Source organism: Melanerpes formicivorus, unplaced genomic scaffold (genome assembly GCF_026170545.1).
Source record: "Melanerpes formicivorus ecotype bairdi unplaced genomic scaffold, bMelFor1.0.p_v2 SCAF_2, whole genome shotgun sequence".
Classification (NCBI taxonomy): domain Eukaryota; kingdom Metazoa; phylum Chordata; class Aves; order Piciformes; family Picidae; genus Melanerpes; species Melanerpes formicivorus.
This window is the reverse complement of record NW_027142354.1, coordinates 10916216-10934297: the sequence shown is the minus strand read 5'-3', so window position 1 is coordinate 10934297 and position 18082 is coordinate 10916216. Positions and strand designations below refer to the sequence as shown.

The 18082-nt window shown below is 43.7% G+C and overlaps 1 long non-coding RNA gene across 3 annotated transcripts; it reads left to right on the top strand.

Moving 5' to 3' along the window:
• The first annotated feature begins 30 nt into the window (after positions 1 to 30).
• Positions 31 to 14655, top strand: LOC137445534 (uncharacterized). 3 transcript variants are annotated; one of them, XR_010988425.1, is made up of 4 exons: positions 31 to 578; positions 1120 to 1223; positions 9637 to 10085; positions 14150 to 14504. It is a non-coding gene; the product is annotated as an uncharacterized lncRNA (long non-coding RNA). The 3 variants fall into 3 exon arrangements; XR_010988424.1 differs by lacking the exons at positions 31 to 578; positions 14150 to 14504 and adding an exon at positions 14534 to 14655 and having other exon boundaries at positions 585 to 1223; XR_010988418.1 differs by lacking the exon at positions 31 to 578 and having other exon boundaries at positions 585 to 1223.
• The last annotated feature ends 3427 nt before the right edge of the window (positions 14656 to 18082 follow it).

The following is an 18082-nucleotide window of genomic DNA, read 5'->3' as shown; positions in this document are numbered from 1 at the left end:
AATGCTCCGCTCCCGACAGCGCAGGGTGAGGGGCTGTTGCCGGTAGTATGAGAACGGGAAGGCGACGGCACCTCCCGGGAGGGGGCAGAGCGCGCCCCGCCGCCAAGAGCTGGCGCAGGAGCCAGAGCTAGCCCCTGCCGCAGCAGAGGCGGAGGGTTGTACCGAGATAGGGCGGCGAGCGGTGGGGTGTAGGGACGAGCAAGGGCAGCTCGGGGCTCAGGGGGTGCCGAGGGTTCCCGTACGCACTTCTTTCCGGAGCCCGAGTAGCCGCTGTCCCGTCTTGGCAGCCCGAGCGTCAAGAGAGCAGGAAAGGGGGAATCAAAATAATGCGGTCTCGTGTTTAGAGGGAGCGGGTTAGGGAGCAAAAAGCCTCACAACATCAGAGCCCTGACTGGAAGTTTTTCATCTCGGGTATTTCCTGGTGTGGGTAGCTCTGTGGGTGCTGCATAGTTAGGGTGAGCCTTTAGGCTGTGAGTTAGATGAAGACTCTCAAACTTTTCCCAGAAAGAAGCCACGGCACCTCAACGGAAGCATTGTCCAGGGGCAGCAGCCTTAGCTTCTGCAGGAGTCTCGTCTCGGTGAGAGCCATTGCAGAAAACTGATAACAAATATTCACGGGATTCCTGCACCCGGGCAGAAGAGGTGCTTCCAGTCAGCTGCGAAACAATAGCACTTGTAATGTGCGTTTGCCTGGCTGACGAGCAGTGGCTCCCTGCCCCTGAGTGGCATTTGCTGGTGTGCTTATCTTGTTACCTGCCAGATTATCCAACCAGAGAGTAAATTATAAAGCCAGTTGTAAGAATGGCATGCCAGCTCCCAGGCTGAGAATTTATTCAGGGAACCTTTCCCTGCACATAAACGAACTTTTTTGCCTTCTCACCCAGATTCTGCAGATTAGGTTTCCTTGATTTCCTTTTGGAAGAAGTACACAGGCCTTCAAGAATGCACCCTCATAGAGCAGTTATGGTTACTGGTCTGTGGCTGGAAGGACAAGAGCTTGCGTGAGCTATGTGGGCCCTAGAGGTCAAAACCTGTACTGAGGTCTGTCTCATGGGGAGGTGTGGGATAACTGCCTAGTTTACCATGGGATAGGAATGCAGGTTATTTAGTGCATTTCAGGAACAAGGCTGAGATGCTTACAACCAAGAGATGTTTATGTTCTCTGAGAATGAAGATCCACAAAACTGGCCTGCCAAGCAGCTGAAGGAGAGAGTCTTGTGAAGGTAAGACGGCCCTGTTTCAGTTAAAACTGATGTAGCAAGGCTACAGCCTTGCAAACACTCAGCTTCAAAATAGATTTTGAGGGCTTTAGTGCCCAGGGGAAGACCTTTGCCTAATTAACTGCAATTTTAATACCAGAGTTGACATCTCTCAATATGATAGTGAGCCAAAAGGAGTACATACTAAACATGCATCACTGTTACTCCACCCAGATCATGCTAAACATTACCTGGAAGGCAGAGTCAGCTAGGGTTAGGGCATTTTCAAATACTGCTGTATTTTCAAATACTCTTGAGGCAACTATGACAAGAAATTTTGAGTCCCATGGCTTAGTTTCTTCACCTGCAGACTATATTTTAGAGGGGGTTTTAAAGCAGTTTCTTGTGCTGGTGGAAACTTTTTGAAATTGTACTCCTCAGTATCTTGCATCCCCATAGCTAAATGTCCTGCCTACCATAGTTCACAGCTTTGAAACTTCTAAATTGCATTTCTGTCTAGAAACCAAAGGAACAGAGAAAGTACAGCAAATTTCTAAGGCCACGTGTTTGGACAAATCCTAGTCCCAACCCTCTCAGCTGCAGAATTTTCCATGTATTTTGGCAAGAGCAGATTTTGCCCCCTAGTTCTTTAGGCTTCCATGACCAAGGCTTTTCTTGTTCAGATTTGCTAAACGAAGCAGTGACAAGCTCTCTGTGGATACAAGACATCATTACTAAATACATACCAAAATGAAAGGCCTCTTGTTACCATTGCTGAGGGCAAAACTTGCTGAACCAAAGACCTGTGTAGGTTACCAAAGAACATAAGGGATCTGAGTAGCAGCATGAGGACTGAAGGAGGGTCCTACATAATCAGAGCAAGGTGAAATTTCCTTTCAGAAGTTGTATGATGTCTCCAAGCTGACTTGGTAAAGACAGACTGAAAATCATTAACGGTATGCCTGTGGTCAGCACCAAAAATCCCACATGGCAACAGAAAGAGGGTAATGCGAATGGCCTTCACTGAGGCAGTTCAAGAACTCCCACCACTCTGAGACAGCTATGAGTCAATTTGTGACCTAGGACAGGCTTTTGGCAGAGCACTGAGTAGAAGCAGGCATGCCAGGCAGGAAAAGGCTCAAGGTACATACTAGTTTTGGACTGGGAAAGTCAACTGTCTTTATGCTATCATATATAATGCCTAATTTCATTTGACTGGTCTGGCAGGTAAACTAGACTGCCACAGTCCCCTAGTACAGGTCCTTTCCTACTTAGACCTCTTTTTTTTTCTAGGATTATGAAGGTGAGGTGTCTGCACCAGCCTCTCTGCAAAGACCTTCCCACTCCCTGGCCCTTGGAAGCAAGTGTGGCCAGCAGGAACAGGGAGGTCATTCTGCCCCTGTACACTGCACTGGTTAGGCCACACCTCGAGTACTGTGTCCAGTTCTGGGCCCCTCAGTTTAGGAAGGATGTTGACTTGCTGGAGCGTGTCCAGAGAAGGGCAACAAAGTTGGTGAGGGGCTTGGAACACAAGCCCTATGAGGGGAGGCTGAGGGAGCTGGGGCTGCTTAGCCTGGAGAAGAGGAGACTCAGGGGTGACCTTATTGCTGTCTACAACTACCTGAAGGGGGGTTGTAGACAGGCAGAGGTTGGTCTCTTCTCCCAGGCAACCAGCACTAGAACAAGAGGACACAGTCTCAGGCTGCACCAGGGGAGGTTGAGGCTGTAGGTTAGGAGGAAGTTTTGCATAGAGAGAGTGATTGCCCATTGGAATGGGCTGTCTGAGGAGGTGGTGGAGTCACCATCGCTGGAGGTGTTCAGGAGGAGACTTGACAGGGTGCTTGGTGCCATGGTTTAGTTGGTTGGGTGGTGTTGGATGATAGGTTGGACGCGATGATCTTGAAGGTATCTTCCAACCTGGTCTATTCTATTCTATTCTATTCAAAATGGCTCTGTGTGGATCCTTGCTGCACATCATCAGCCAAGGCTTGTCCTGGAGATGCATCTTTGTGACAAGTGCAGTTTGTCTACATCACCTGGCACCACAAATTCTTTCTCTACAGTCCAGTCCTTTGCCTTGTTTTTCATACATCAAAAATAAGCATCTGTTTTTCTTTCTATATATGATGCACAGAGTAGTTGTGACCATTTCTCTCTGAAGGGAGTTATTTTAAAACCATATAAGTAATTACATTATTCACACACATTTTGAAAAACTTTACAGGATTTCTGTCTTCCTTGGATCTTTTCCGTTTATAATACTTTCACAGAAGTTCCTTTATCAACATATATATGATCTCATCCTTTAATAAATAAATAAGTTGTTAGCCAAACAAGTCACCTTTCCCAGCATTTTACTCCTGCTTGTTTGTATTTTGTGCTATTTTCTTTCTTTCCCTATACAAAGGGCTAGCAACAGTTCCAGAAAGCTGAAGACATTCACAAATTCATTAAATCTCACTGCATTTTGATTTAGAACATAAAAGACAACACCCAGTTGTATCAGCATCACCTTTGTATCCTTCAAAAGAGGTCACAGTATCACAGTATAACTAAGGTTGGAAGAGACCTCAAGGATCATCGAGTCCAACCTATCAACACAGACCCCATGATTAAACCATGGCACCAAGTGCCACGTCCAATCCCCTCTTGAACGCCTCCAGGGACGGTGATTCCACCACCTCCCTGGGCAGCGCATTCCAATGACGAATGACTCGCTCGGTGAAGAACTTTCTCCTCACCTCCAGTCTAAACCTCCCCTGGTGCAGCTTGAGACTGTGTCCCCTTGTTCTGGTGCTGGTTGCCTGGGAGAACAATCAAAAGGCTTTGAGAAAATGTAGTAAACAGAGAAGAAAAATTCCCATAAGTAATATATTTTGGATTTAGAGATACTGACCAGAATTTCACTCCTGATGTCTATTCTCCTTTGAGGCTAAAAATGAGCTTGAAAACATCAATAACATAAATAGCTGTACCTAATCAGTACAATGACATAGGAATAAACAAGACTTTCTCAGTAGATGCATACTTGAAATCAAGGTCATACTCTGAAAAGAGACTTAGTTAGCAAGAAATGGGAGTAGATAAAATACTGCCATTTTACATAAATTGTTCTCAGACAGAATGAGCGCCATATTCCATTCCATGGCTGTCAAAAAGCGTGAGCAAGAGCTAATGGGAAGATGTTGTGAATAATTTTTAATGCTAGTGTCCTGTATTGAAAACCTTCTATCTAGGTACTTCTGTAGATGCATGGAGTTAAAACGAAAGAATTAGTTTAAACCAGGAAAAAACACAAACTCGGACCTCTGCAGTTCTTGTGCACAGCTTTAAAATGTTCATTCAAGTCCAATTTCAAGCTGGTTAAATGGAACTACCCATAAATAAGAAATGAAAATAAAACATCCTTTCTGGGAAAACAAATAGACTACTTCAGTTGGTTTATCTTTTTGCTACTTGTTACTATCACCTCTCCAGAAAGAGGCTGCTGCTCACTCAGCTACTTAAGATGACGGAAAACTCACCTCGAGAGATGAGTGCCTTATCCTCTCCCTCTCCAGTCCCCATCTGTGGTTTCCATGGTCTTTTTTTGCTTACTATCTCCTGTTACTAGAGACACTGGTTGAGTACCCAGAAACATCTGTGCTGCAGCTTCTTTCTCCTCAAATGTGTTTGGCCAAAACTCATAAAGCAAGAAATTAAGTGACTTGGGTTCTTCAGCCCACTCTCTCTTAAGTAGTTTTGGTCCTACAGGTCACTCATTTTTCCTAAGTAGTGTTAAATGAGTTCTTCCAAGTTTTAAGACAATAAAAGCTGGGTTTCCCAAAGCATCACTCTCTCCTTAGTGTGGAATAATGGCAAACAGGTTGTTCTCATCGCAGTTGGTCAATTAATTTTGCTAGGGAAAAGAGGTTAAATCGGTAACTGTAAGCATCTCAGCTCAGAAATTACTTGCAGTAACTGGCTGAATGCAGACTCTTGTGAAGCCCCAAGTATTTTTCACGTCCTGGGACTTTGGTTGCATTTGAAGCTTTTGCAAGGGAAAATCTGTGACATTTGTTGCCTTCTGCTGCTATTCAGAAGTGGGTAGGTAATGAAGTTAACAGAAGTTACATCGATTTCATATAATTATTGATGAGATGACAGGCACCACACAGATTTTCTAAGGGAAAATCATGCCTCTGTAAAAAATACCTGTTTTGTGGGAAGCTGCAAAATACAAAATTATCCACAACCTGGAAGTGTTTCCAGTTCTCTGTGAGCAGTTATTGCAAAGGAACTGTTTTTTCTGTGCTTTTCTTAACATAAAAAAGAAACACGTGTAGCTGTGAGCTGTTACTCATTCTTTGAATAATGGATGCTATTTTTTGCAAAGGCCCCAAGTGATGCACAGCCAAGTTTTCACTGTCTGTAGGAAGGTGGTATAGGAGCAATTATTGAAGGAGAAGGGATGAAGTGTTTACTTTTGAAAAATTGGATTAAGTTTCCAAGTGTCCAGTGGGGAAGCATTTGCCATCCCTGGGACCTGTGGCCTGTGCTGATGGGAGTGATGGGCAGGGGACTGGTCTTTTACTATCACTAACTGTATGTAAACACCTGGGTTTGGGGATTTATAATGAGATCTCAGGAGATGGGTTCTGCTATTACTAATTGCTATTAGTCATTTGAACAGGAAGATTAGTTTAGACATCTGTGGCAGGGAAACTGCAATGCACTGCAGAACTGTATGTGAAATTGAGCAGAGTAATATGTACAGTCACAGAATCATAGAATTGTTTTGGTTGAAAAAGACTTCTAAGATCATTAGTCCAACCATCAACCTAAGACCATCATGGACATTAAACAATGTCCCAAAGTGCTGTGTATACATGGTTTTTTAATACCTCCAGGGATGGTGACCCCACTACCTCTCTGGGCAACCTATTCCAATGCTTGACCACTCTTTCAGTAATTAGATTCTTCCTAATATCCAATCTAAACCTCCCCTGGCACAATTTCATGCCATTTCCTCTCATTCTGTCACCTGATACTAGGGGGAAGAGACTGACCCCCACCTCACTACAGCCTCCTTTTGTATTGTTCTAGAAAGCAGTGAAGTTTCCCCTCAGTCTCCACTTGTCCAGACTAAACAATTGCAGTTCCTTCAGCCACTCCTCATAAGACTTGTTCTCTAGACCATTTTGCCAGCTTTGTGGCCCTTCCCTGAACACGCTCCAGCTACTCAATGTCTTTCTTGTAGTGAGGGGCCCAAAACTGAACACAGTGTTCAAGGTGCTCAAGTGAGTTTGTGCACTAACTATCAAAACTGCAGGCTCCGACTCCAGCAAACCATGAGCATGATGTTCACCTTGTGCTGAAACCTGTTCCTGCCACCCCAGGCCTTGTTTCTCAATATTGGGAGAAGGGTAGCTGTGACCATGCCAAAGGCAATAGGGTTTCTCCAGCCTCCTGAGCGCAGACAGTGGAGCTGGCTTACCTGTCCCTTCTCAGTCACAAAGTAAAGCCCTGCATGGTGATAATGGGCAGTTATTCCATATTCCATGTCTGAAGACATCACCAATGTTTGCTACAATTTCATATGCCCTCCAGTGCAAGCAGCAGAACAGTCTGTGTTCAGCGCTTGCTGTTCTCCCACCCTCCTCACTCTCACAAACAGATGGGCCTCGTGTACAAGTCCTGTCACGGTTGAATTTAGCTAACAAAAGCAACAGTCAAAATCACCACTGCATCCACAAAGAATAATGAGGATTAGAGTCTGGTCCAGTGTTCTGGGAGGCTCATTTGCATTCCCTGATCTGGCTATTCCCCATTTTTCCATTTTATGAAAAGACCCCCCAATGTCATTCTGTCTCTAAGACAAGAGAGCTAAAAAGCTTTGCTTGATGGGGGAGAGTGGAAGATCATGTTCATCACATCTCTTTTATACATAATTCTTACACATCATACACTTCTGCCACAATTATCATTTAATTTATGCCTCTCAGAAAAATGCACCACTTGTCTCCGTGGTAGCCCCGTTTGTCATCTCTGGCTGTGAGAGCCGGTACCGGCCAGGTGCAAGGACAATGGCTGGCTATTCATTTCTCTGCACCAGCTGTTCCCCTCAGCATGCACCAAGTCTGGGTCCTGCTGATGACAGCCCTGTTACGGCTGCTGCTACTGCGAGCTTAATTTTATTTTAAGAGCTAATCTAGACTCATCATTCTGAGAGCATGTGTAAGTATACCAAAGGGTAAATATATTTTCCAGAAGGACATATCCCAGGCTTTAAATCTGGTGTAGGATAGCTTATATGTCTGTGTGAGCTTTTGGGATTTTTATTTTCCCCAGACTGACAGGAGAAGTGGACTGGTATGATTAGGTAACACCAGGTAGTGGATCGCTACCCTGCTATCAGCATCCCAGCATATGGGTCAAATATGCCTGACAAAAATGGTGGATTCCATCCCATGCACTACATCTCAACCCTACAAGGACTATAGAGCCAGCAGAACCTTTCTCATGTATTCGCTCATGACCACAGGAGTCAGTGTGCACTGGGCAGCTTTAGGATAATGCCTTTGGCTTTCTGCTACATGGACCTGCTAAAAAGGGAGGAGAGATTTGAGGCCAGGCAAGGGAAAGAAAGGAGAGGGAGAAGAGAGGGAGAGAAAAGGTGAGGAGAGGCAGGCTGAGAAGAGGGGAGGAGAAGATGTGGAGGAGCCTTCCGGTATTTGGAGGGGGCCTACAGGACAGCGGGAGAGCAAGTTTTGACAAAGAATTGTAGTGACAGGACTAGGGGTAATGACTTAAAACTGGAAGAAGGTAGATTTAGATTAGGCATTAGGAAGAAATTCTTCACTGTGAGGGTGGTGAGGCACTAGAACAGGTTGCCCAGAGAAGTCATTGAGTCTCTAAACCTGGAAGTGTTCAAAGACAAGTTGGGTGGGGTCTTGAGCAACTGGTCTAATAAGTGTCCCTGCCTATGGCAAAAGGGTTGAAACTAGATGATCTGTAAGGTCCCTTCCAACCCAGATCACTCTATGATTTTCTTTCAGTCTAATACATTATCAGTCAAAATTCCCCACCAAAGAATGTACTTCTGCCTCTGAGATTTCTGTTCACTTCCCTCTAGCTGAGAGAAGGAATTTGCCAGTACTTTGACCTTTCTATCTCTGCTAATCTAATTCAAGTCGGTAGATGACAAAGGTAGCTTAGTTATTCCATATTTTTCCAGTTTGATCTGCCATAGCTTAGTTATTTCATATTTTTCCAGTTTTATCTGCCAACAGTCCGTCATTTTTTACATAGACTCAGGTGTCTGCCGAATAGTACACTCTGTTCTTCCACAGGCCAACAAAACAAGTCAATTGGCATGTTGTAAATACAGAAATAAAACTCAAAAATAAATGAAACTGAGAGAGGACTTGCTCAGAAATACTTTCAATTCCAATAGATATTATATTAATGCCTCAAAATCATCCACATAGCCAATTAAACTGGTAGCTCATGCTGAGATACAGAGATGGGGACTACTGACTATTTTTTGTGAGCATTGGCTTTCCTTCCAGGAGATCTGCCTTCCCTTTCCAGCTATTCCATATGTTTGTGGTGTGATGTTGAGCAAACAATCACCCTCTTTAGTTAAAAAGATTCCATTCATTAGAATAAGGACCATGATATGGCTGTCCTTTGTAAAATGCCTTGAAATCCATGGATGAAGTCAAGCCTTACACTCAAAATTCACCAGCAGTATGCATTCAGAGGGCAACATCTAAGAGCTTCAGAATGCTATCCTAGAATGATACAAAAATGTGTGCATGGATTCAGGAGTATTCTAATTAAATAAAGTTGCCTTAAAATGTCATATTCAAAGTTCATAGACAATTAACTTTTTTTTTCCTTTTAATTCAGTTATGGCTTAAAGCTTATTAATTATTACCATATCCTGAAATGGGAAGTGACAAGGGAAAAAAAGAAAACAATCAGAAATACCAAAGAAGGATGGGTCCAAAAAAACCCCTACATTCATGAGTGAATCCTGCATTATACACAACAGGTGCCTTGGGAGGGAGATGAAGAGGAAAGAAATCTGCAGGATGCCTGAAGAGAACCAAACATGCCTTGTGATTTTAAATTATTGTTCCTCTTCTTTTTTGTGTTTGAACCTTGATGCTTAGCCAAAAATCAAGGTTCTGTAGTCATTTATGTGATAAAAGGGAAATAAATGATGAGAAGTGTCTTTGACAGCCGCACTTGTTTACAAATAATGTACAAAATCTTGCTTCCTTGAACAAGGCAGAAACCAGCAAGCTGCAAACAGCTTCTCAGAAGGGAGGCAAGTATGGCCAGCCACCAGCACCTGGCTCAGCAAGATCCCAGGAGATTTTCCCAGTACCATTTTCCTTGAGCTTATTCACAGAATAACTTATGCTTGGCTTTACCTTCTTCCTCTCAGGTATGCAGGTCCTCCTGGGCTGCTTGCACAGAGGCACTGTCCAGGCAATGAATGTTGCACCTTGAGGCCTCTCTCAAAGGCTCCAGTGCTGGGCATAGCATCAACTCCACCTCTGATAATTTCAGGGAAAAGCTTAAAAAATACCTCATTGCAGTCTGAAAGCACAAAAAGGAGAAGAAAATAGAACACCCACATCTACACTAAACCCTCAAGTAAAAGACAATCAACCACCTTTGTGTAGGACTGAAGAAGGGGAAATCCATGTACCACCCTCCCTGGTTGAGGAAGAGTTGAAAGGAGCTGCTTCTGCTGTGGTTCATGCTCATGCCACAGAGAGCAGCCTGAAGACAGCCTGCCTGGGGGCATGTGTGCATGTATGGCAACGAATCACGCTCTGCACATCAGATTGCAAAAATCAAGGCCAGTTAATCATCACTTCACCTTGCCAGGTAGGTACATACTACTACTTTCATCTTGCAGGAAAAACGAGTCATCAAGCTGTCAAAGAAAGGGCTGGGGCTAGCGCCTGGACCAGGAAACAGGTATCCAAACTCTTCAATAAGGGGGACAGATTTTTGGCTTGCAACCAGTTAGGGAAGGCAATAAACTCTCCCATTTTCTTTCCAGAGAGTAAACATATAGCCTGTTCTGCAATAAACAAAAAATAGAAAGAAAAAAAAAACCAAGGAGACTTTCCACACTGGACTGTTCTTACTCCACGTGGTAGTTTTAGGCTATGCCTTTAAAATTTTTCACAGATCTTGAACAGGAAGTAGTAAAATGTAAATAAATCATATAAATCACTATTGGGGGTAAAAAGGAAAATAATGATAGTTCTAAACAGTCCTACTGGAGAGTTATCTACCATAAGATTTTAGTTTGCAAAACAATTTCTCTCTCTTCTTGCTTTCTCAGGCTGGGAGATACTAACTGGCTTCTGCTTGACCTTGGCTGCATTGTTTTGGCTAAATTCTAATATCTCTCTGCTCCTTTCTCTTGTCCCTTTTATGTACAGTAGGGTAAGGGGCAGCAGGGAGGGAAAAGCCATTTGTTTCCCCTGGTCTTTGACTGGAAGGGTACTTGTGCTGTTCATTAATTGAAAATACCTGTAAATACTGTGTATTTTGTACATATGCATTGCACTCCATTGTAGATTATAGTTTTGCTTGTAAATACAGCTGTCATTTACTTCCAACTGTGCTGGTCTGGTAAATTTAATCCTGGGGGGGAATGTCCAACCTGTACACTCCACCTGTACAAATACCTTTGTATCCATTAGCAACAAATCTAGAAGGTCCATCTGCTTCCAGCCAGCACAACACTGATCCAACCTCACATGCACTTACTTTATGTCCCCTTGCTTTACCAGATCATGAAAAGGGAGAAGAAGGGAGAAATACAGCAGACTTACTCTAATCCTTGCATGCAGCTTTGGTCTCAGAGCCACCTCTTTGTTTATATAAAGACTACCCTATGGTGAACATTGAATATGTACAGCCTATGGAGAGGAAAAAGGAGAGAAGAAAGGATAGTGAGAAACAGAGCCAGTATATGGTTTAGAGAAGCATAATATAATAGTGGCAGAGCTTGCATTTTATGCCAAAAGAATCCCAATAGTTTTCCTGTTTGTTTGGGTTTTTTTTTACTAGAACATGCTGAAGTTAAGAGCCAGAAAATAATTTTACAGACTCTGATAAGTGTAGCTGAACGATAGAGCAAAAAGCTTCAGAAATACCTTTCACACTGAAATGTGCAAATTAATGCATCTTATGGTTTGTACCAGCCTGACTTTCTACATGTCTAGGATTTAAATGTAAAACTTTGCAAACATAAGGAATTTTTAAGGGTGTTAATAACATAGCCCATTTTATAGTGTGGGAAGTGATGTGAAATCACTGGGGAGAGTTCCAGGTTAGAAGGCTTTCAGGGAGAGTTCCAGGTTAGAAGGCTGCAGTTTGCAGCACTGCTAAGACACATAAATCACTTCAGCTATGGTGGAATGTGGTGATTTGAAACCATTGGGTCAGAAATGGAAAAAAAGACATGATCTTGAAAGATTCAAACTGCTTTAGATACACTGAGCCAAATCCTACCTCTCTGATTGAGACATATTGAATAAACATCAAAGCACAAGCTGCAAGATCAAATACGTTCTGCTGGAAACCTTCCAGTGAAACTTGAAACTTACCCTTTCTAGCTCTGCAAATATAGAGAAACACCAGGCCTAATTGTACAGCAGTTTGCACTTGGCAACCTGCTGTTGTGCAAACTGAGCACAAACACCTTTTCAGATCTAGTAATAATTGTACATCGTTTTGCCATATTTGTGAGTTGCAAAGTCACAGTGAATGAATGGAAGGAGAAGGAAGTTGGAGAGACAATTTTCTTGCTTCCATGAGATTTCCAGGCTATAATAGGCATTATATTTCAGAAGTTGTGGCAGTCCAGTGAAGTTCCTGGTAACTGGCAAAGAGGAAACACAACTCCCATTTTTAAAAGGAGAAAAAAAGAAGATCTGGGCAAATACAGGCCACTCAGTCTCACCTCTAAGCCTGGCAAGATCATGGAGTAGATACTCCTGGAAAGTACACAAAGATATAATAAAAATAAGGAGGTGATTGCTGGCAGCCAACTTGGTTTCACTAAGGGCAAATTGTGCCTGATCAATTTAGTACCCTTCTGTAACAGGGTTATGGCACCAGTGGATAAGGAATGAGCAACTGATGTCATATCTTCATGGACTTGTGCAGAGCACTTGACACTATCCTGCACAACATCCTTGTCTCTAAATTGGAGAGACATTAATTTGGTGGATAGACCACTTAGTGAATAAGAAATTGTCTAAATGGTTGTACTCAGAGTGTTGTGGTCAACAGCTTGATGCCGAGGTGAAGATCAGTGAAAAGTGGCCTTCCTCAGAAGTCAGTGTTGGGACCATTGATGTTTGACACTTTTGTTGGTAATAAAGAGGGTGGAATTGAGTGCACCCTTGGCATGTTTGCTGACAAGGTCATGTTGTCTGATGTGGTCAACACACTGGAGGGAAGGATTTCCATTCAGAGGTATCTTGACAGGCTTGAGAGGTAGGCCTGTACAAACCTCATGAGGTTCAAGAAGACCAAGTATGAGGGCCTCCACCTGGCTCAGGGTAATCCCAAGCCCAAATACAGTCTGAGCAAAGAATGGATAGAAAGCAGCCCTGAGGAGAAGGACTTGGGGGTGTTGGTTGAGAAGAAGCTCAATGTGAACCAGCTATGTTCACTCTACATTCAGTTCTGAGGCTCACAATGTAAGAAGGACATGAACTTGTTGAAGTGAGTCTAGAGGAGTGCTACAAAAATAATCAGCGCACTGGAAAACCCTCTCCTGTGTGAACAGGTTGAGAAAGCTGGAGTTATTCAGCCTGGAGAACAGAAGGCCTTTGGGAGACCTTTTAACAGCTTTTCAGTATTTAAATGGGGCCTGTAAGAAAGATGAGGACAATCTTTTTAGCAGGGCTTGTCATGACAGGACAAGGGGCAAAGGTATTAAACTAAATAGGGTAGATTTAGACTGGATGTGCAGAATAATCTCCTCACTGTGAGGGTGGCGAGACACTGGAATGGGTTCCTCAGAGTGGCAAGTTTTGGATGCCCAATCCCTCAAATTGTCAAAGGACAGGTTGGATGGAGCTTTGATGTTTGGTCTAAGTGAGAGGTGTTTGTGCTGACTGCAGGGGCATTAGAACTATATGATATTTAAGGTCTGTTCCAACTCAAACCATACTATGATTCTATAGTAAGAAGTAGAAAGATGGAAAGATAAAGAACACACAATTCCAGAAGTTGCATAACATGGAAGCAGAAGAAGAATGGAAGCACAACAGCTTCATTTCTATGATCAAGATAATCTGGAGAGTAGGAAAATGTTATCATCTTTACCATCTGGTCTTCTAACCTTGCTTGCAGGCAGTATGAGCACTGGAGGGAAAACACAGCTTGCATCCAATTTATGTATTATTTATGCTGGACATGCACTGTCTGAGATCTATTATTGTGTTCATAGGAAACGTTAAGAAAGGAAAGCTCTAAAAAGGCTTTAGGAACAAACAGCTGCCAACAGGTGATGCTCAGTAAGATGTAATTAGTGACAGTGAATTAGATGGGATGTATTCAAACACTATGCTTGCTTCTAAAAGCCATTGTGTATCCACACAGAAAGAGTAAAACATATCTCCAAATTTGCCAAAGTTCTAAGCATACCAAAATCATTCTTCTGAAGTTTCCTGGTCTTTTGCTGTGACTTAGTTCATGAGTGAGGATGATATTAAAGAGCAAACTGGACTTGTATGTGTAAGTTGTGAAGAGTTATATATTTAGCTTGACTAATATTTGCTATTGCAACAGATATCTGACCTTTTTTGGAGGATCTCAGTGGTTAACTCTGCCTTGTAACAAGACTTTGCAAGTCTGGAGGGGAATGAAGCTCCTTGCATGGAGCTTCATTGTAGCTTGGATGACAAACTGTTTTTCAGGTTGCTTTGATCCTTCTGCCATCTGCATTTGCAGTGCCAAGAGCCTGCCAAAAAAAAACTGAGCATGAGCCCTTTCAAAGGAGGAGGACAGAGTGTGCTACTAGGAACAACTCATACATGGATCCAGAGTGAAACCCTATTTACTCATCTTCCTCATGGAGGACTTATATGTATAAATGCTTATCAATATGGAAGTAATGCTTATCAATATGTATACATGCTTGTACATGCAGCACATACACAATATGCTCTAGACTGAGGTTAAACACTCTAGACACCTTCCATGCAGCCTTAATTCAATTCCTTGTATATCTGCAAGGGAAGATAACCTTTAATTAAATGTTCTTTTTTTACAGTAATCTTGTAAATGTTCTTTTTTTACAGTACTCTTGTCACATGGTGAGAACAGTGATAAGAAAAAGAAGCAAGACTAGGAATTAATGAGGCTCCTTGCTTCATGTGCTCTACCATGGAGGAAATTTCTGCAAAGAGTAAAGGCAGGAGACTGCAGGAGAGAACATGTCATTTGGAATACTACAAAACAAAACTCCACTGTGTCCCTGTCACTGCTACAGACTTCCTCTGTGACCATAACCACAATTCCCTCAGTCTGCTTCACAGACAGTGAATCAGCAGTTTAAACACAACAGGGTGGAAAAGAAGTGTGGGGGTCAGTATAACATGGGCCAACATTAGAGTGCCTGGCAGCTTTGAAAATCAGAAAAGACTGAAGTCTTTATAAGAATGAGAAGGTGCAGAAACAGGGCATGACACCCACTAGGATTAGCTATGTATTAATATCCTAACTCTATGCAATAGTTCTTCCATAATAGAAAATGTACATGGAAAATTCCCCTTGGGACAGTGTTTATGCTCCACTCTAGCACATGAAACACCAAAGTTTTGTGAAAGTAAAATCACTGAACATAATTAGTTCTGATCTAACTCAAACCAGGACAAGTGATTTTACTTTTCAGCTCGGTCTCTTCTAAGTAACTGCACTTTTTAAAGTTAAAGGTATATTTTTGCAGGCAAGTGTCTGCTTCTAGAAGTGATAACACTTGATGCTTATAGCTGATATGCAGAAAGGCTCTTGCTTATACTTGCTCATGTGGAGCTGCACTTGAGGTACAGTAAGTAGAAAACTGCACTTGCAGAGAGGCGTGAACAGGACAGGTGATCCTAAACTGACCAGCAAGGTATTCTGTTCCATTCCATTCCATTCCATTCCATTCCATTCCATTCCATTCCATTCCATTCCATATATGCCATATTCAGTGAAAAGCTGAGGGATCGCCAGGGTCAAGATCTCGTCTTTAACAGCCAGTGTGCAAAGAGGACTCTCTCTGTTCTGCCTCTCACAGAATCACAGAATCAGCCATGTTGGAAGAGACCTCTAAGATCCAACTGATCACCCAACATTATCTAGTCAACTAAACTATGGCACTAAGTGCCTCATCCAGTCTTTTCTTAAATACCTCCAGGGACATTGACCCCACCACCTCCCTGGGCAGCCCATTCCAATGGGCAATCACTCTGTCTGTGAAGAACTTCTAAGATGAAGCCTAAACTTCCCCCTGCACAGCTTGAGACTGTGTCCTCTTGTCCTGTTGGTGGTTGCCTGGGGGAAGAGACCAATCCCCACTTGGCTACAACCTCCCTTCAGGTAGTTGTAGATGGCAATAAGGTCTCCCTTGAGCCTCCTTTTCTCCAGGCTAAACAACCCCAACTCCCTCAGCTGCTCCTCACAGGGCTTACACTCCAAACCACTCACCAGCTTTGTTGTCCTTCTCTGGACACGTTTGAGCATCTCAACATCTTTTCTAAATTGAGGGGCCCAGAACTGGACACAGTACTCAAGATGTGGCCTAACCAGTGCTGAGTACAGGGGGAGAATGACCTCCCTGCTCCTGCTGGCCACACTATGTAGAAAAATAGAGACATGTAAAAAGGACTGCTGCTGTTATAGACATACCAACTCACATTTTCCCCAACAAGGGCAGACAGTCACCCTTTTGGACAGTAACCCAAATACTGTATCTCAGAGCAGTGGGAGGTGGAGACACTGTGAATGGCTTAGTGAGAAGGATCTATGTGGGTGTTTCCCAGGTAGAGACAGCAGTGTCCCCAGAGTAGAGCCCCACCTCACAGCCATGGGCAGAACTGGACTAAGCACCCAGCTGTACATCAGGCTCCCTCAAGAGTTTCAGCATGGGCTTCTCCCCAAGGTCGACTCACAGCGTTCATACTTGTCCTAGCCCAGTAAACCTTTAAACTTGAAACACATTTCATGCCACACGTGCTCTATTAAACAATAATGTTAATGTGTTAAAATGGTAATAAAAACCTCTCTTATAAGACAAACGTATACAGGATATTATCATATATCCAGGCTGTGTTCTTGTTGCCGTCTGGCCAGTGATACTGTGGTCCTGAAGTCACAAGATTGTAACATTATGCCTGAACATAGCTCACAAGCTACCTGTGCTGGGGATGGGAACATGAATAAATAGCATGTGCAGCGATGACACCTGTGATTTTCACACTGACTGTCCCCTGGCTTCTATAGCCACAGCCATAGACATGGATGGATCATAGTTTCATAGTTTCATAGTTTCATTCAGGGTTGGAAGGGACCACAAGGATCATCTAGTTCCAACCCCCCTGCCATGGGCAGGGACACCCCACACTAGATCAGGCTGGACAGAGCCTCATCCAGCCTGCTCTTAAACACCCCCAGGGATGGGGCCTCGACCACCTCCCTGGACAACCCATTCCAGGGTCTCACCACTCTCATGGTGAAGAACCTCCTCCTCACATCTAGCCTGAATCTCCCCACCTCCAGCTTCATTCCATTCCCCCTAGTCCTGTCACTACCTGAGATCCTGAGAAGTCCTTCCCCAGCCTTCCTGTAGGCCCCCTTCAGATACTGGAAGGCCACAATGAGGTCACCTCGGAGCCTTCTCTTCTGCAGACTGAACAGCCCCAACTCCTTCAGTCTGTCCTCATAGGAGAGGTGCTCCAGCCCTCTGATCATCCTTGTGGCCCTTCCCTGGACACGCTCCAGCACCTCCAGATCCCTCTTGTAATAGGGGCTCCAGAACTGGACACAGTACTCCAGGTGGGGTCTCACCAGGGCTGAGTAGAGGGGGAGGATCACCTCCCTCGACCTGCTAGCCACACTTCTCCTGATGCAGCCCAGGATCTGATTGGCTTTGCGGGCTGCAAGTGCACACTGAGAGCTCATGTTGAGCTTTTTGTCCACCAGCACCCCCAAGTCTCTCTCCTCAGGGCTACTTTCCAGCCAGTCACTGCCCAGCCTGTATTTGTGCCTGGGATTGCCTCGACCCAGATGCAGGACCCTGCACTTGCTCTTATTGAACTTCATGAGGTTGGCTTGTGCCCACCTCTCCAGCCTGTCAAGGTCCCTCTGGATGGCCTCCCTTCCCTCCAGCGTGTCTGCAGCACCACACAGCTTGGTGTCATCAGCAAACTTGCTGAGGGTGCACTCAATGCCACTGTCCATGTCCCCCACAAAGATCCCATGTGAACAGCCCCATTGATTCCTAAACACTTGCGAAATTCCTATGCAATGCAAAAATATTCTTAGAAATTTGATGCAAAAAAAAATTGTATTTCTCTTGTGGGCTTACCTTAACAACAGAATAACCTCAGGTTTTAGATTTAATAAAAACCTTGTCCTTGTACTGCAGGCAGTGGCTCAGAAATATGACCCATTCACAGCCAGAATTTTTTTTTTTTTTAAAGGGAAGTGGGAAAAAAAAATCATCTCAAACATTCTTCACAAAAGAACTTTCCAAAACCTTATCTTTACATCAGCCTCTCGATATTTTCACAGCCTGACTCATAAAGTGCTGAGTGCGTGTGGGAGATGTAGAGTGGGAGTGAAGGGATGGCACTGCCATTTAAAAA